The sequence below is a fragment of the Phyllobates terribilis genome, unplaced genomic scaffold (assembly GCF_046119375.1).
Source record: "Phyllobates terribilis strain yellow unplaced genomic scaffold, ASM4611937v1 Scaffold_3__8_contigs__length_932513732, whole genome shotgun sequence".
NCBI lineage: Eukaryota > Metazoa > Chordata > Amphibia > Anura > Dendrobatidae > Phyllobates > Phyllobates terribilis.
In genome coordinates, this window is record NW_027362763.1 from 102,512,038 (window position 1) to 102,532,182 (window position 20,145).

The 20,145-nt window shown below is 46.1% G+C and overlaps 1 protein-coding gene across 4 annotated transcripts in view; it reads left to right on the forward strand.

Moving 5' to 3' along the window:
- The window catches only part of LOC141258878 (protein eva-1 homolog C-like), a 723,187-nt gene that overhangs the window by 52,617 nt on the left and 650,425 nt on the right, over nucleotides 1-20,145 (forward strand). The window lies entirely within an intron of this gene.

Below are 20,145 nucleotides of genomic sequence, written 5' to 3' on the forward strand. Positions count from 1 at the left end.
ATCTTCCTCTCATTAGAACAACTAATTGGTGGTGGTTTCAGATGCCTGACATTTAGGAGACATCTGATTGGTGGTGGTTTTTGATACTGGACATTCAGGGGGCAGCTGGTTGGTGGTGATGGATTCTGATGTTGGACCTCCATAATGCAGCTGATCGGTGGTTGTTTCTGATGCCAGAGATTCAGGAGACAGCAAAATAGTGATGGTTTCTGATGTAGGACCTTCTGGAGACAGCTGAACAGTGGTGATTTCTGATAACAAGACAGGTGATTGGTGGATGTTTCTGATGCCAGACATTCAGGGGATATCTCATTGCTGGTTGTTTCTAATGCTGGACCTTCATGAGACAAATGATTGATGGTGGGTGCTGATACCGTACCTTCCTCATGAAACATATGATAGGTGGTGGTTTTCTGATGCCGGACCTTCATGAAACAGACGATTGGTGGTGGTGGTTTCTGATGTCAGTCCTCCTTGAGGCTGATGATTGGTGGTGGTGGTTTCTGATGTCAGTCCTCCTTGAGGCTGATGATTGGTGGTGGTGGTTTCTGATGTCAGTCCTCCTTGAGGCTGATGATTGGTGGTGGGTTCTGATGCTAGACCTTCATGAGACACCCCCTTAAAAAAAATTGTTACAGATAATTGCTGGGTTTCCTGCTTTGTCTATTAGTATCGGGGATGTTTGAGATTAGAATAAAAACCCTAGACCAACAGGGATGCTGATATTAACCAATTCACTTCCCTAGATTACTGATGATGCTGACATTAACTCCTTTTCAGCCATATACCTTCAAAAATGCAGATCTTAACCCTTTTATTACATATACACCAGGTATGCTACCAGAAATCTCTTCAATACCCTACAGCTTTAGGGGTATTGGAATTTACCTTTTTAAATTCTTCCTAACATGTAATGTACAATGGTGGCTGTATTGATATGGCTCAAGGGCTGAGCCCGCTCCATATGTGATGAGTGCCAGCTGTATCACTTGCCTCTAACTGCAGCTATCGAAACTAGCTAACCGCCTAGATGCCACTGTTCAAGTTGCGGCAGTGCCATTTAAGTTGTTAGAGATGATTGGGGTTCCTTCTTTTAACCATCGGCCTTACTTACATGGTATTAATGGTGTTATCATGGCCACGGACCTCCTGATGGCCCCTGTGTCTGCCATGTTTATATTCCTAGGAAGTCTTGCCTGCGGTTTCATAGGAGATAAAATACTGCATCCTATAATGATCAACATAATATAAAATATGAGTATTATAAAAAAAGTAAAACAAATGAAGTAAAAAGTAAGCATATTTTCATAAAGGTCCAATCTATTGAAATGTAAAATTATTTAGACCATATGGTAACTGCCGTAAAAAAATGCACTCCGGAATTGCATGGTTTCATTTAACTCACCTCCCTCCAACCCCAAAATATAAAGGGAGAGTGAAATAAAAAAAACGTTGTATTTACCTCCAAATTATACCAATAAAACAGAAAAACTAAACTAACACAGCTGCACAGTGGAAGAAAATAATGTCATGGGTATTAGAAAAAAGCAACAAACAAAATTTTTAAAAGCAAGAAAATGTAAAAAAATATATATACTGTATGTATAAAAATTTGATATCGGCGCATTTGTGCAGACCGTCAGAATACAGTTACCGCTTATTGAATGTTGTAAAAAACAAATCCGAGCTACAATGGCAGAATTGTTATTTTTTTCCCATTCCACTTGTATTTTTCCCCGTTTATAATTATTGTTTTTATTATTATTAACAGCCTTCATCTTGATCTCGTGCCATGGTGACTTGATGGACAAACGCTTTGTAGGAAGATTGACCTTGTGCAATCTTAAATAGGTCCATCAGGGTCTTCTCCACCATTATCTTGGTTGTATCAAGCCATTGGGTTGTTGGTCTTCCTCTTCGCCTTGTTCCTTCTATTCTTCCGACCATGATGTCCTTCTACAGTGATTGCTCTCTTCGGCATTTGGCTCGATCTCTACTTGATGGACGAACAATCTGTAGGAAGATTGACCTTGTGCAATCTTAAATAGGTCCATCAGGGTCTTCTCCACCATTATCTTGGTTATATCAAGCCATTGGGTTGTTGGTCTTCCTCTTCACCTTGTTCCTTCTATTCTTCCGACCATGATGTATTTCTCCAGTGATTGTTCTCTTCATATGATGTGTCCAAAGTAGGCAAGTTGTAGCTTGGTGATCCTTACTTCGAGTGACATTTCTGGCTTGATTTGTTCCAAAATTGATTTGTTTATCTGTTCATCCATGGTCCATGGTAAAATGAATGCTGTCATTCTAAACTACAACTTGTCCCGCAAAAAAACAAGCCCTCATATGGTGATGAACGCAGGAAAATAAAAGTTCTGGCTCTTGGAAAAAGGGGAGAAAAAAAAACAAAAGCACAAAAACAAACATTGGGTGCGGCAAGAAAGGTTTTACATCAGACTGTCTAGCAAAGCAGTATAAAGCTGTAGATTAGAAAAAAACCTTCTGAATTTGTATACCACGCGCTGCTTTATGCTCTTTGATGGAAATCAGGCACCTGCATCTGGGATCATTATTGGCAATATGGAACATAGACGTCTGAATCAATGTGAAAGACGATGGGGAGAGGTCAGACCAGTGTGACGTGACTGCAGGCGTCACTTCACCATCCGACTGCTTTACCTGATTGTCATAGACGTGTAGATGTGGCAAGCCCAGTGTCAGATTGCTTCACCTGAGTGTGTGTAATATACAGAAGAGATTAGAAAAGGTGTTGGACTGACGCTCCCGACACAGTGATCCGAAGAGAAGGTGAAACAGGAGGCGTAAATAATCGTCTGCCAGAGTTGGCCTTCGAGTCTGGGCCTGCCCTCCTCCTCCTCTACTAGGTGACCTGATTTTTTTAGGATTTCATCATTGGAAAAATACCAAATATTTGCTGAGAACACAAGTGATCTCCCCCATTATTTTAATATGACATTTTTGGCATTTTTCAGCAGACACGTAAACGCTCTTTGTAGCGATCTGTGGGATTACAGGAAAGGAGCAGCAATGATTTGACAATGGAATAAAACTCTGAAAATCAAACCGCTCACTGTGCCTAATGCACATCATAGGGTCAGCGAGCAGCAGTGGGCCACGCGGGTCACCTCTTATTATTTATGAATGGGCCTATGATGGTCTTAAAAAGTATCTTTTTTTTAAGACAACCAGCGGCCAATTTTTGAAAAAGGGAGTTTGCAACCCCTTTAAACCCTGCTTGCACCATGACGTAGCAGTAGGTGTATGGCACAAATTAGGTGCCAGCTGTGTCCTACAGCCAACTTCTGCATCTGATAGCAGTGACCAGAGCCAGCTCCCGATTATACCGATATTTTGCCACTTCAATGCTGTTGTTAATTACTGAGAGTGTGCATTTACCTGCCATGATCAAGGGAAGGACTCCAATCTCACGTCCGTTAACTTCATCCTGTGACCCAATAGCAGGGAATCAATGAGTAATGTTTCTTTCATTTTTAATAGAGTTCAGCATAAAAAAATAATTTGCAGTTATTAAACAATTGTAATGACTCGAAGCATAACGTTTTTTTTTTTTTATCTTAAGCAATCAAAAAGAAGTGAAATTGCTGTTTTATTGCGAAACACATCAGTAAAAATAATTATAAATAATTGAAATGAATCAATTAATGATATGTACCCCCAAATTGTATCACTGGAAAATGAAAAAAAAAACAAAAAAAAAAAACAAGCATTCATATGTACACACTAACGGAAAAGTTTTAAATAATGTCTGCAGAAACTCCCGAAAAGCAACACTAAAGCATATTTTTATATTGTAAAAGTACTAAAACATATAGAAGGAAGACCGTTAGATTTATTTGGTATTGCTGTATTTGTATCGGATTAGCTTATTTTTACTTCATGACAAATAGTGGGGAAAAACGGTTATAAACTATGGCCGAATTACTGTTTTTTGCATTTCCCAAAAATAAATAATAAATTCTAATCACGTAATTATATGTATTCCAAAAATAATTAAATAAAAACATCATCCCAGAAAAAAAAACAAGCCATCATGCAGTAAAAAATCTAAAAGTTATGGCTCTCGGAATGTGGCAATGTAATAAAATAAAACGATTAGTCCTTAAAATCCATAATAGGTCATTTTCTAAGGGGTTAATCAATAGAATAAAAAATATTTTTTTCTTAATATAAATAGTGTTAATTGCATATGACAATAAAGGACATCCACATCTTAAAAATACAAGGCCTTTCGAGAAGATTGACTTTGAGAAGTCCTTCTGGATCTAGAGCTATGAAAAATCCAAAAATTTATGTCTGAAATAGAGAAAAAAATGTTTTCCATCTGTTGAAGAGGAGCATCAGTTGTGCTGGGATTGTCTCTGATTCACAGTTTCCACATCCAGCCTATCGATACGTCATCTCTGTGTCATCTCTCTCTCTTTTTGACCAAATAGTCCCGCTGAAATCTTGATGTGGTGGGCTTTCATAGCTCTCCCCTCAAGTCCATGAACAGTAAGCTCTTGTACTGGTGGTATCACCAAAGGTGCAATGGTTTTGTATTTCTCCAGCTAAATCTACAGGAAATGGCACTAATACAATAGAGCCCATTCACTAGAAGGAGAGTGACAGGTGTTGGAAAGACGATCGGGGCGAATCCTACATTTTTGTACATGCAGATATTGATGGCTGAGAGGCTGTGTCTGGGGTCCTTTCAAGGCTCTTTGTGCTGCCAAGAATAGGATTTACATCTTACTACATCAGCTGGAAACTTCATCAAATTAGATATAGAGAGAAGAGCAGACATCTCATCTCCCAGATGATTGGAATGATAATCTTCATCCTCCTAAGATGGTCCAATCAGTTCAAGATAAAATAGTCATAAAATAAAGTTAAGAACATGAGGAATAAGGTATAGACACAAAAAAGTTAATACCACTTTACAGAAGAATATCAAGTTATCTCCTATCCATGGGATAGGGGATTAATTCCTGATCACTGGGGGTCTGACTACTAGGAACCTCACGAACCTCAAGAACCGGGGCTTTTCTGTCACGGGTGTGTCAGAGGTGACAGACAGTCGCCCTGCAGTGGCGTGTAGGAGATCTCCACATTTGGCATTGCAGTTAGCTTCCTAGATAGAAGGCTGTTTTTAGGTCCCAGAGGCTACCTCCCTCTGGGCTGGGTGTATATATACCTGGTCTCTCCAGGTGAGTGTCACCAGTTATACTCATTTCTGCTTGGAACTTGGCTGAAGCAGCATCACGTCCTCTCTGGAGTCTTGAGGCTGTGTGCCCTGTTGGAGTTTTTCTAAAGCTAAGTTTGTTATTCCCCTGTGTTGTGTTCCCCTTTTTGTCTTTAGAGTGCTAGCGGAGGTTGACTAGTGCTCATCTCCTTCCACCCCGAGCTATAGCCTTATGCCTGGGATAGTAGGGCAAGGCACGTGATCGGCGACAGCTGCGGAGGCTGTATAGGGACAGTAGGGGACTCCTAGCTAGCTGCTAGGAGTAACTACACCGTAAGGAAGTTGAAGCGGGAGTTCACTGTTTTTAAGCAGAAGAAAAGGATTGAACACCACGTCTAAGGACTGGACTTATCCTTCTGTTCTATTTACCTCCCCCATACCTCACTGCAAAGAAGGTAAAGTGTGGCACCAGACTGCTGGTGGGTGCACTGAATTGTGTTGCTAACGAGACTGTTGTTGTTTATGGAAAGCCTGTTGCTTTAAAGGACTGATGTTTTGTGCTGGCCCTACATCTGCATTAAATCCTATTGTTGAACTGTTCCAAAAGACTCTGTCAGTGTGTCTGTGCCTGGAAGTCAATGCATCTTATGACTGATAAAGCTGCAATCAATGGTCGCGTCACCCTGTGTCACCCTGAGTAACAGTTTCCACGGGATTCCAAGAATTCATGGAACCTGTTTTGCCCCCTATCTAAACTTAGCGGCATACTGGTAACATTGGTGGCCCATACGGGAATCCTGTGTGGGAATTAGCATGTAGAGGGAGAAGAGGCAAAGTGACTGGAAAACACAGTAGCACGGCACCTCAATTCAACTCTGCTACACCAGTGAAAAGGGCAAAACCAGAACTATGAAGAGAATCCTAGAACTAGGCACCTAAAAATGCAGAGTTTGGCTCATGTTGTGAAGGGAAGATGGCAACTATATTCACTAAGATGGCATCCTACATCACAGTGGGGAAGAAGAAGGTCATACCATCTTGTGGGAGTTTGGGCAAAAAGCGGGCAAAGCAGAGTCAAACCCCCTGTAGAGCAGCAATCTGGAAAAGGCTGTCCTCTAAGAGGAGTAATCCCACCCACCCAATTGAAGGACCAATGGCCAGTAACGTACTGTCCCAGAGGGGGAGGAGTAAAGAAGAACAGGAGAAATCCTTGTGAGAAGAACACCATTCCTGTCAGGAGAGTTGTCAGAAGAGGACCTTTTACAGCTCAGACAATGGCAAACTTAATGGCTGTAACATACCTGGCGGCGTCTTTGCATAGTGGTCCATCTCCCACTGTGCAAGAGCGCGCACTTGAGAATGTCTCTCTGGCTTCCCTCCATGGTGTCTGTTTGTGTCTGTTTCTGCTGCTTAAGGGCGGCGCCCGATCACTTCCTGCTTTTTGTACCTGCTGTGGGTCACACCCCTTGTGCGTCCTCAGCCTATTGCTGTCTGTCACCTGGTATTTAACCCAGCTGCTCCAATCAATCCCTGCCTGAGCATCTTGCCCTGTCAGTTGGCTTTTGTCTCTGACATGCCAGGTCCTGTCTATGTTACCTGTCTTGCAGTATCTGTTCCCATGTCTGTACTGTGTCCTATCTGTGTACCCTAACCTGCAGTCTGTACACGTTCCTTGCCTCTTGTCTGCCTATCCTGGAGGCTGTATTTCCAGGCCTGTCTGAACATGCTCCTTGCCTGTTCGTCCCGCCTCTCTGGGGGCCGTATTCCCAGACCTGCTCCTGTATTCCGCTGCAGTGTCGGTCTCCTCCGTACACTCAGTTCCAGTCTGAACTCTCTCCTATCTTTTACCTGTTTTTTCTCTATGTCCGTTCCTTTCCTTTTTCTGCAGAGTCTGAACTCGTACCTAACTCCTGCTTGTTGTCTCTGTACTCCCGTTTGTGAGTTTGTGGTCCACTCGCTACTTCTCTGCAAGTACCCTGTGGGTATCTGGCTCTGCCTTTCCCTTCCTGTCTGTTCCGTGTGAACAGAGCCCTGTCCCCCCTGCTCTGCCTTGCTCTCCGCTCCAGTTGGCCTTGTCCTGCTCTGCTCTTGCTCACCACTCCAGGCGGCCTCGTCCTGCTCTGCTCATGCTCACCGCTTCAGGCGGCCTCGTCCTGCTCTGCTCTTGCCCACCGCTCCAGGCGGTCTCGTCCTGCTCTGCTCTTGCTCACCGCTCCAGGCGGTCTCGTCCTGCTCTGCTCTTGCTCACCGCTCCAGGCGGTCTCGTCCTGCTCTGCCTTGCTCACCGCTCCAGGCGGCCTCGTCCTGCTCTGCTCTTGCTCACCACTCCAGGCGGCCTCGTCCTGCTCTGCTCTTGCTCACCGCTCCAGGCGGCCTCGTCCTGCTCTGCTCTTGCTCACCGCTCCAGGTGGCCTCGTCCTGCTCTGCTCTTGCTCACCGCTCCAGGCGGCCTCGTCCTGCTCTGCTCTTGCTCACCGCTCCAGGCGGCCTCGTCCTGCTCTGCTCTTGCTCACCGCTCCAGGCGGCCTCGTCCTGCTCTGCTCTTGCTCACCGCTCCAGGCGGTCTCGTCCTGCTCTGCTCTTGCTCACCGCTCCAGGCGGTCTCGTCCTGCTCTGCTCTTGCTCACCGCTCCAGGCGGTCTCGTCCTGCTCTGCTCTTTCTCACTGCTCCGGCAGTCTCGTTCTGCTCTCTCCCTTTACCTCACTGCTCCGGCAGTCTCGCTCAGCTCCCTCTTTCTCACTGCTCCGGCAGTCTCGTTCTGCTCTCTCCTTCTTTCTCACTGCTCCAGCAGTCTCGCTCTGCTCCTTCTTTCTCACTGCTCTGGCAGTCTCGTTCTGCTCTCTCCCCTTTGCTCGCTGCCCTGGCAGTCTCGCTCTTTACCCTTTGCTCGCTGCTCCGGCAGTCTCGCTCTGCTCTGACCTTTTGCTCGCTGCTCCGGCAGTCTCGCTCTGCTCTGACCCTTTGCTCGCTGCTCCGGCAATCCTACTCTGCTCTGACCCTTTGCTCGCTGCTCAGTCAGTCCTACTCTGCTCTGACACTTTGCTCGCTGCTCCGGCAGCCTCGCCCTGCTCCCTCTTGCTCGCTGCTCCTGCAGTCTCGCCCTGCTCCCTCTAGATTGCTGCTCCGGTAGTTTGCTCTGACCCTTTGCTCGCTGCTCCGGCAGTCTCGCTCTGTTTCCTCTTGCTCACTGCTCCGGCAGTCCTACCCTGCTCTTAGCATTTGCTCGCTGCTCCGGCAGTCTCGTTCTGCTCAGACCCTTTGCTCGCTGCTCCGGCAGCCTCGCTCTGCTCTGACTCTTTGCTCTGCTCCTGGCGGCCTCGTCCTGCTCTGCTCTTGCTCACCGCTCCAGGCGGTCTCGTCCTGCTCTGCTCTTGCTCACCGCTCCAGGCGGTCTCGTCCTGCTCTGCTCTTGCTCACCGCTCCAGGTGGTCTCGTCCTGCTCTGCTCTTGCTCACCGCTCCGGCAGTCTCGTCCTGCTCTGCTCTTTCTCACTGCTTCGGCAGTCTCGTTCTGCTCTCTCCCTTTACCTCACTGCTCCGGCAGTCTCGCTCAGCTCCCTCTTTCTCACTGCTCCGGCAGTCTCGTTCTGCTCTCTCCTTCTTTCTCACTGCTCCAGCAGTCTCGCTCTGCTCCTTCTTTCTCACTGCTCCGGCAGTCTCGTTCTGCTCTCTACCCTTTGCTCGCTGCCCTGGCAGTCTCGCTCTTTACCCTTTGCTCGCTGCTCCGGCAGTCTCGCTCTGCTCTGACCCTTTGCTCGCTGCTCCGGCAGTCCTACTCTGCTCTGACCCTTTGCTCGCTGCTCCGGCAGTCCTACTCTGCTCTGACCCTTTGCTCGCTGCTCCGGCAGCCTCGCTCTGCTCTGACTCTTTGCTCCGCTCCTTGCGGCCTCGTCTTGCTCTCAACCTGCTGTGTTTGTATACCGCTTCTGCGGTTCTGTTCCAGAAGTCCCAGTCTGTACTGGGTTCTATCCTCTCTGTGCTCCATCCTGTTGTACCTGCCAGTACCTCCCCATCTGCATACCAGTGTGCCAGCCTAAACCTTCCAGTTCCTGTATTCCCCGGTGTGGGCCAACAGCCGTGTCCGGAGTCTGACCTGGAGTAGACCCTGGTACCTCTGCTCGGTTCCTCCCTGGTGCACTGGCGTCGTATGCCGTCGTGCGATCTTGGTCGGATCGGGCAGACACTTAGTTACGCCCCTCCAGGCACTCTCCGGTACGGTACAGTGGAATCACTACAATCACACGCACACGCCGCTCAGCCCGGGCGTGTGCATTACAATGGCTTCCACCTTGGAGCTTGAACACGCCCCGATGTCTGCTGTACTGGAGGATGCAGGCTTGTGTTTCCTTAGCGGGGAAGAAGTAGTTTCCACAGTATCAGTACCAATCGCAGCTCACCGAGATCTGGAAGCCTCCAGGACACCAAAAGCTGGATCCTCAGGTATCGTGCCTGTAGCTGGCGACCTTCTCCCACCTTCTCATGGACCGGAGTTGTTGTCCCTGACTACCAAGGCCCCGACTGTCTCAGGACCACCCTTTGCAACCGGGCCCCTCCCATCACCACCCCTATCTAAACTTAGCGGCATACTTGTAACAATATCCTCAGCTCCACTCTCTGCAAAGCCTGATTGTTAGGATGAGTAGGGGTGCCATAGCGGTCAGACCACCAGCAATCAATACATAGGATAGGTGATCATCACTTTCAAAATTGGAACAAAACTTCTAATGTGGCTTTCAACTACCCTTGCCAAACAACTGGCCAAGACAGAATAATTCTCAAAAGGTTTTGATTCTCCTTGTGGTGATCTAACTGATGTGCGGGATCTTTAGGGCACTGCTCTATAGGAAAGTAGAATGCAATAAATAAAGTTATCCACCTAGTGTCTAGCTACCTGTTCAAGGTCGACACATTGGGTTGTCACCAAAGTCAGAAATACCATCCAGAACCCTTCTCTGCATTAACCAGAAGCAATAACTCTAAGAGTACAGTATATACTGTACATAGGGTTCTGTGGTTTGGCAGATATTCCAAATCAGGCTATGTGCACACATAATCTTTTTTCTGAGTTTTCAAAGCAAAAACAAAGTTGGAATTCTAAGTTTTTCAAGAGTTTTGAGGAGGATTTGTAGAGATCCTGCTCAGTTTCTGCTCCAAAAACTATTTGAAAAATTTTGTGTGCACATAGCCTCAAGTGTCAGACATTGTTCTATAGTTTAACTACCTCAAGAAGAGAATAGTATACTGTTCATTTACCTGGGAATAAGGTTAGGATCTTTTGATTTTATTTTTGCATGGATCCACTCCAGAATCTTCAAATACCCGTGGAAAATTCTTCTGATTTCTATGGGAAATCAATTTTGTATTTTTTTAAGCATTTTTTTCTGAAGAGGTTTTTTTTAAAACACATGCTGTAAAGAAAAGTCCATGTTACTTCATTGGTGACAAATCTGATGATCGCTCCAGACTAGTCTCAGTCAAATCAAACAACTGGGGAAAAAAAACAAACTCTTCCAAAAACTTCTCCAAAAAGGAGCATTTACTGAAGCTGTTTCTGTTTGGAAACCTTGTCTGATTGGTCTGCCTCAAATATTTCCATGTGAATATTAGCCCAATTGTCTAATAAGATGGTCGGTTTAGAGTTTATATTTGCAGACTGGTCAGGGGAAGCACTAAAGCCGCTCACTTCTCTTTTGTGTTGCTCTTGTTTCAGGTTTAGTAGTAAATAGATGAAAGTGATGAAAGCCAAGTAATTAGTTATTGCCGTCTTAATCTGAAGAATAAACTTTATATTTGACCAACAGTAACTGAGCTGGTGGTAATCTTATGAATGAAAGCCGGGGAATCCTGCCAGCTCTTATCTGCTGGAATCCTCTGTACGGTCACACGCTAGAATAGCTTCTTTTATCCGGGAAAAATGGCCCTTTTCCTATATAATGTTACAGTGAGCCACTTGTTCTTCTCCTGTTAAGTCTTGATCCTTTTTTATTTTTCGCTCTTGTACAACTTTTTTTTTATTTAACCCCTTAATGACACAGACAATGTTTGTTCTTTTTTTTTTCCTTTCTTTCTTCCACGAGTCATAACTTTCTTTAATGACTTTTCACTTAATTTTTTAGTTCACTTAGAAATTTGAATCTGTGATTGTACATGTACAAATTATATTCTCCTATGAAGTCTCTCTCATATCTGGTCCTCACAAGAGCACCAAGTTGGCGGTGATGGGGGCCTTCAGGAGGACCCTGGATTTCATGGCAACCTATCACCACCTCACGATCATGTGAGAGGGTCATATTTTCCAGGATGGATGCCCCACCGGGATAGTGCCATTTCCCTTTCCAGGGGGAAAGCATCTGGCAAAATTTACTCTTGTGCCGTGGATCTAACAGAGTGGCAACCAAGTAGTCAGCACTATTTCTATTCCTAACAATATGGGCAACAATTATGTTGCAGATAGTGCTGAAAGAAGGCGCTCATGTGTCTTGCTCTTCCATGAGGTCCAAATCCATGGCGTGATAACGGTGTTGGTGGCGGGATAACACTCAGGCTTGCTTCCTCTGTCCCCTCCCACCAGCCTCGGACAACAGAGAGGGGATCATTATCCCCTTCATCTCCTAACAGTTGCACGCCCATCACCATTTTTTCCTCGTCCTACTCCATTTGTTCCTCATCTTCTGCACCTTTACTAACAGTTTGTCTGCTACCATGAGCCCCCCTTGATCACTGTAATCCACCCTCCCATGGCAATCGCCTGTGCGATGACAATCTGGAACTTAGAGATATTGTTATCCTTCCGCATCCTCCTCTGCTTCTTCCTCTCCCCCTGAGACCACCACCTCCTCCTGCAGACTATTCAAAGTGTACTTCAGCATGTAGATGACCGGAATAGTGATGTTGATGATGACATCATCAGTGCTAACCATCATAATAGCCATTTCGAAAATGTGTAGAAGGGTGAACCAGGTCTCCTCACTGCTGCCACAGTCGCTGCAACATGTGCAGAGTTGTCACACACAATGTAGGAAAGACTAAGTGCAACACGAAGGGATCAGGGGAAGGGAGCCCAGACACTAGGGAAAGGGGGAGTGGAGACCCCTAGGCTGATCTAATATCACCCTGTCTCCCCTACCATCCCTATATTGGTTCCTCACCAATCGCCGAACAGGAAACCTAAGCCCTGTAAATCCCTAGAGCTAGGCCCAGGAGAGGGAGGGGGGGTGAGCACTGGTCAGTCCCACTATAAACTAAAGACAACAAGGGAGACAAACACAGGGGGGAGAAACTTAGCTTGAGCAGACTCCGGAGAGTTTACACCAAACATCCTCAAGCACCAGAGAGGAAGTAAGCTGACTGCAATAGCTCCAAGCTTACTTAAAGGAACATGTGAATATCACCGGCGCCTCTCTGTATCAAACTGAAAGTATTTAAACACTCAGGCCAGGGTGTCAATCAGAGCAGGAGGGATGTAGCTGCTGGGTCCTAAAGTAAGACAGATTGAAGAAGGCATCTGCAATGTCAAACAAAGTGATCTTCTGCAGCCAGCTGCAGAGCGACTGTTACATCTGACACACCCGTGACAAGAGTTCAATTACACCATGTCGGCACATCGCATATCAATCGGCTAACCAGTAAGCTGAAAGATCTCTATAGCAATGCAAGTCGATGACCCGCGGGTTGCGAATGGTGGAAGTGAGCACACAGTGACTATGGTTTCTGCAGCAGCGCATCCAGGCTGGTATAGTGGCGGAGAAATTGCTATACCACCAGGTTGAGGATGTGAACCATGCAAGGCACATGTGTGAGGTTGCCCCAGCGTAGGGCCACCACCAGGTTCACATCATTATCGCACATGGCCTTCCCTGACTCCAGATTCAGTGGAGGCAGCCATTGCCCAAACTCTGCCTGGATAGCTTTCCACAGCTTTTGAGCTGTTTGACTATGATTTCCAAAGCATATTAATTGAAGTACTATTGCACTGTTGGAACGCGTTTCTTATTAAGGGAAAGATTGAGCATGCAGGTGGAGACCCTAGAGGAGGTGGAGGAGGCTGAAGCAGTAGAGGAAGTGTTAGATACAGAAGTTTGTCCCGCAAGCCTTGGGGATTTCAGAACTTGGTGTCTAGTGATACCTTGGTGTTTAGTGGTTTATTTCTCCATCCCCTTGTGTGCAGTGGTTTACTTCTCCAAGCCTAGCTGTTTAGTTCTCCAACCCCTGTTGTCTATTAGTTTATTTCTCCATCTTCTGGTGTGTAATGGTTTAGTTCTCCAACAATAGGTGTTTAGTAATTTAGTTCTCCAACCCATGTTGCCTAGTAATTTAGTTCTCCATCTTCAGGTGGGTAGTAGTTTAGTTCTCCATTCCCAAGCGCCCTGAAAGTCTTGGGGATGCCAAGACTTGTGGAACAGCCCAATCCTCACCTACCCCCACAGCCACCATAGTCACCCAGTGCCTAGTCAGTGAGAAGTAACGCCCATGACCATGCTTGCTTGTCCAGGTGTAAGTTGTGAAATCACCCTGGCAGACACCGATTTTTTCAAGGAACGGGTGATGTTGTCTGAAACTTGCTGGTGTAGGGCAGGCACATCTTTCTTAGAAAAGTAATAGCGACTGGGCAACTGGTACTGGGGGACTGCGACTGCCATCAGCTTTCGGAAACCGTCTGTATCCACCAGGCGGAAAGGCAGCATTTCTGTGGCAAGCAGATTGGAGATGGTGAAGTTCAAGCTCTTTGCTTTGGCATATGTAGAAGGAAACAATATTTTATGTGACCATAACTGCGGGACTGAAAGATGACTGCTGGTCTGAGAGAGAGTGGAGTAGGATGAACACGACAAACTGCTGAATTGTGAGAAAGGCGTAGTCGGAGATAGTATGGTGGATTGAGAAATATGTGGTGTGCTTGGTGTCTGAGTTCAGTCAAAAACAACAGGCATATCCACTTCCGTAACAGATGACGGACTCTCACTCAACCCCAACTGTAGCGGGTAAACAAGTGGAGGTTCTGCGGCCGGAGACCTGTGTGAGAACACTTGGCACAATGACAGATGAGGAAGAAGCAGCAAATGAGGTTGATGGGGCGGCCAGTGGTTGGCAAGGCCTGCTAATCTGCATTTTAGCACAGTAAGATTTCCAGGCTAACGCATGTGGATCGTTCATGCATGTAGTAGTTAAATTCTTGTAATTTTTGCTTCTACTCAATTGTTATTAGCAAAGCTGACAGATAACATGAGTTGAGTCATCCTTTGCGGTCTCCAAAAAGGCCCAGGCTAAGCAACCCTTGCCACCCCTGCGAACTGTAGACCCACAACCACTGCTGTCCACAGCCACAGTTATGGCTGAGGATGCAGTGCTTGTCGTGGTTGCATCACTCTATGTCTGTGCGGGAAGTCGCAACGTAACCTCCTCATCTTCCTCCTCCTCCACCTCCTCTGCTGAGCTACTCAGCTGTGTGCCTCTGGGTTCACACAAGTGGGATCTACAACCTCATCGTCATCCTCTCTATTCTCCCACTGATCACATTGAGAGTCACCCTCCTCCTTTTCCTGCCCTGACAGCACAGTACAGTCCCCATGTGCCTCAGGTATCTGAGTCTCATCAGTATCACCTCCACCCCCGGGGGTTAACCTCTGGTGACGAGAGTCTGGATTGTGCTCCGAAACCAACTGAAAAATAATTTGCCCATCGATGCAGATGCTTTCCTCCTCTTGAGTCTGTGAATTTTTTGAGTACACCCCTGATGCCCTAGAATAGAATGTGTGAACAGCTCTGCAGACCTGCCCATGTGTGGTTCTCCACAGTCAGTTGGGCGGTTGGAGAGTTGTGATACGGGGAAAACAGGGGTAATTGGGGTGCCACCTCTGAGGACTGTACTGTTTTTGATGTTAAGGTGGAGGAAGGGGAGAGGCCACTCGATGCAGCGCTTGCCATCCACTGGAGCACACATACTCTTTCTGGCCCTCATTTACAAGGTGCATCACTGTGCGACTGCGAGAGAAAGGGGGTCGAGTAGCCAGTCCAGTAGCTGAAGTTGTCAAAATGCTGCGCAATTACTCACTGCAGCAAAACAAACCTACTTCTCATCTGTCATATCATCCCTGTCTCACAATGTAAACAGCTATTCAGTACTTTTGATTCTCTCCTCCAGCTCCACCTCTGTCTCATCTCAGCAGAAGAGTTAGCCTCATTCTTCAAACAGAAGATTGATAACGTAGGGCAAAGCTTTTGCTTAAAGTCCCCACAGCCGCTCCTCATAACTACTCAACTCTCCTCCTCCAAAACCAGCTTCTTCACCATCACGAAAAATCAACTTTCCTCTTTACTCTCCAATTCACATCTCACCGCTTCTGAACTTGACCCAATCCTGTCCCACCTCATTCCAAACCTTACCACAGTCTTCTTCCCAACCCTAACTGTCACGCAAGGTGTGTGAAAGATTAAGTGCAACACAAAGGGAAGGGGGAAAGGGAGCCCTGACTCTAGGAAAAGGGGGAGTGGAGACCTCCTAGGCTGATCTGATATCACCCTGTCTCCACTGACGTCCCTGTATTGGTTCCTCACCAATCGCCGCACGTGAACCTAAACCCTGTATTTCCCTAGCGCTTGGCCCTGAATAGGGAAGGGGGGATGAGCGCTAGCTGATCCCCACTAACAACAAAAGACAACAAAGGAGACAGACAAGGTGGAAAGTAGGTTAGCTTTAGCCGACTTCAGAGAGATAACTCCAAGCGTCCTCCTAGCACCACTGAGGAAAATAGCAGTCTGAGAGCTCCAAGCATTCACGAGGAAACGTGAGTATCACCGGACCCTCCCTGCTGCAAAGTGAAACTATTTAAACATCCAGGCCAGGGTGTCAATTAGCAGGAAGAAGGTGGCCGCTGGGTCCTAGAGAGAAATAGCTAAGAAGATGTCTGTAACACCAAACGAAGAGATCTTCTGCAACCAACAGCAGGGCGACTGTCTGTTACATCTGACACACCCGTGACACTAACCCACCTCTTCAACATGTCATTAACAAATGGTGTCTTCCCCTCATGCTTCAAACATACCTCGATAACACCCATCCTCAAAAAGCCCTACCTTGACCCATCCTCTGTGTCTAGCTATCACCCCATATCACTTTTCACCTATGCCTCAAAACTACTGGAACAACACATCCATTTTGAACTGTCCTCCTACCTCTTCTCCTGTTCCCTTTTTGACTGCTTACAATCTGGCTTCCGACCACATCATTCCACTGAAACTGCGCGGACTAAAGTCAACAACGACCTACTAACTGCCAAATCCAAGCGACACTACTGTCCTTCTTCTGGACCTGGAATCTGCCTTCAACACAGTGGACCATTCCCTCTTACTACAGACTCTCTGATCTCTTGGCATCACAGACTTGGCCCTATCTTGGATCTCCTCATACCTAACAGACAGAACATTCAGTGTCTCCCACTCACACACCACTTCCTCATCTAGCCCCCTATCTGTCGGTGTCCCCCAAGGTTCAGTTCTAGGACCCCTGCTCTTCTCCATTGACACCTTCAGCCTGGGACAGCTCAGAGTCTCACGGCTTTCAGTATCACCTCTATGCTTATGACACACAGATTTACCTCTCTGGACCTGTTATCACCTCCTTACTAACCAGAATCCCCCAATGTGTGTCCGCTATTTCATATTCCTTCCTTGCTAGACTTCTAAAATTTTACATGGATAAATCTGAATTCATCATCTTTCCACCATCTCATTCAATCTCCCCCAACTGACCTATCCATCAAAGTCAATGGCTGGCCACTCTCCCTAGTCTCGCAAGCTTGACTCTGATCTATCCTTAAAACTTGAGATCTAAGCCCTTTCCACGTCCTGCTGACTCCAAATCCAAAATACCTACCGGATCCACACATTCTTCAACCATGAATCTACAAAAACATTAGTGCACGCCCTCATCATCTCCCGCGTCGACTACTGCAACCTCCTGCTCTGTGGCCTCCTTTCTAACACTCTCGCACCCCTCCAATCTATCCTAAACTCTGCTGGCCGACTAATCCACCTATCACCCTGCTATTCCCCGGCTTTTCCCCATTGTCAATCCATGCACTGGCTCCCCGTTGCCCAGAGAGTCCTAACTTTGGCATACAAAGCCATCCAAAACCTGTCTCCTCCATACATCTATGACCTAGTCTCTCAGTACTTACCTGCATGCAACCTCCGATCATCACAAGATTTCCTTCTCTACTCCCCTCTTATCTCCTCTTCCCACAATCGCATACAAGATTTCTCCTGTGCATCTCCCCTACTCTGGAACTCTCTACCCCAACATATCAGACTCTTGCCTACCGTGGAAACCTTCAAAATCTGAAGACTCACCTCTTCTAACAAGCCTGTAACCTGCAGTAACCCTCGCTCCACCATACCGCTACATGACTAGCTCTACCCTCACCTACTGTATCCTCACCCATCCCTTGTAGATTGTTTGTGAGCCGTCGCGGGCAGGGTCCTTTCCTCCTGTACCAGTTGGTGACTCTTTTTTGTTCAAGATTATTGTACTTGTTGTTTGCTATGAATACCCCTTTTCACATGTAAAGAGCCATAGATTAAATGGCGCTATGATAATAAATAAAAATAATAATTATACTATTTGTACTCTGGGTCAATTGATGCCACTTTTCCTGGTGTATGCCCCTAATTTGAGCTGTTTTGGAAGCTTTTGGGCCCCTTTGAAGGTGTTGTGTATGCATCTGGTTTTGCCTCCCATTGAATGCAATGGGATTCAGATGTGTTCGACGAATCGTTCGTCGAACATTGGGAAATTCATTGAGCTGAACTAAATCTAACCTTGCAAGGTTCGCTCATCTCTAGTCCTAACCCTGATAACAGATGTGATAACAGATACAAAGTGCATGTAGGGAGAATGCTCTAATAGTGCATTTTTGTCTGGTATTTGCAGTATTGTAGAATTGATTGACAAAAGAAAAATCCTTGAGTTTACAGCACAGATTCATGCAGCTGTCAGTCATGCCGTCTTTTGCATTATATTACAGCTGCTGTTGTCTGCATTCTTATGTTTTATTGTCTTTATAAGTAAATTCTTAAGGGTTCAGGAAGCAGTCTGTTTTCCTAAGCCCTGTATCTCCCCAACCCCGGTGATTAGACAAGAGGTCTGGTAAAAAGACATTGTAGTAAGCAGTGTAATGTTCAGTCTTCTGTAGAACTGTCCAACTTAACAGCATTATAGAGATGTTAATGTTAGAGTGATCTTACGAGCCCCTCAGATAATCCTGACCCCCAGAGTGACATCACCAGATTTCTCGACATTAACCTTCCAATCACGGTGACATCCCCAAATCTCTCCAGATAAACCTCCCCCTCATATTGACAACACCACATCTCTCTTGATGACTCTGCCCCTCAAAGTTACATCACCAAACCTTCCCAGAGAAAACTCCCTATCACTTGGCCATCAGAAGATCTCTCCAGAGAAACTTGCCCTTGAAATTGTTAACCTTTCCCAGGCAAAAAATATCCCCCGCTATGACAGCACCACATCTTTACTGTGAGATCACTAGCACCCTCTATTCCAGCCCCTTCTTCACTTTGACATCACCATCCCTTATCAGATAAACAGTCACCTCACCGTGACATCAAAGTTTTCATCATATAACACTGCCCCTCTTTTAGGACCACAGATCGGCTAGATATAAGCTGGTCGGTGGCCATATACTGACCACCTGTTTACACAGGTCGACTTGAATTCTATGCAGAGAACAGCGAATATGTTTGTTCTGTGCACATAAAATATCTCGAAATCATAAGCACAGGACGAGGAGCTGCCGATAACTATGATTCTTATGGTGGCATAAAAATCGTCACACTCAATGAATGAGCATTTTGCTTGTTCGTCATGTGACTAGCAGCCTGTTTAGACAGTCGGTATTTGGGAACGGACATTGCTGTGAACACTTGGTCGCTGATTACTGTCTCATGTAAGTGGGCCATTAGTCTATGACTTTCCAGCCCTTCCCTGATAATCCTTTCCTCTTAGGGTCTGTTTACAGTGCTCTCACTGCTCCTAGGCTGCCATTGTACTTAGCAGTGCGAGTCCGATGATCTTTTTGCGCTGTGGGTGATCGGCTGATATTCTTTAGAACACTCATTCATGATAATCTTTCACTAAATGCAGCTTTAATTACATTACCTCCCCAAGCAGCTCTCCTCAGATAAACCTACCTCCAACTTCAAGGTTACCAGATCTTCCAGATAAACCCACCCTTCATGGTGACTTCACAGTCTCTGCTTAGATAAACCTTCCCCCCTTTGTAACATCATCTCTTCAAATAAAACTACTCCTTAAATTTCCACCTCATACATTCATGGCACCTTTTATGTATATCCCTATCACATGTAAAGCGCCATGGAATAAATGACGCTATAATAATAAATAATAATAATAATAATAATAATGGCATAACTCAAGGATATTGTAGATGTGGGTCCCACCAATGGGACCTGCATCCGTTTTCAGAACAGGGCCCTGATGTGCGCTGCTCTCAGTAGAAAGGTGGACAGGAATTCCCATATAAATTTAAAGGAATTCAGACCACTAAAAATGGCACCTGTCGGGATTTAGATTCTTGAGATAGTATGGGACTTGTATCTATTGCTATAGTTGGCCAAACCACCGATTTCCATGGGAGCAGTCAATCATCTAATGTGGATGGGATCCTCCAGACTCTCCCCAGAGGAATGATGTTGGGGAAGAGAAGGATCAAGCAGTTTAACATAAACTACTGGATCCTTTTCTTCTTCTGCTAGATATGCCACTTACAGCCAAACACTCACTTTAGTGTTCATCCTCCTAAGCCATCAATTGGCTGATTACGAATTTCCTAGACAAGACGAGGAAGTAGAAGCCGGTATGAAGCAGGTGAGCATCGGAACAGCAGCTGCAGTGGACCGGTGAG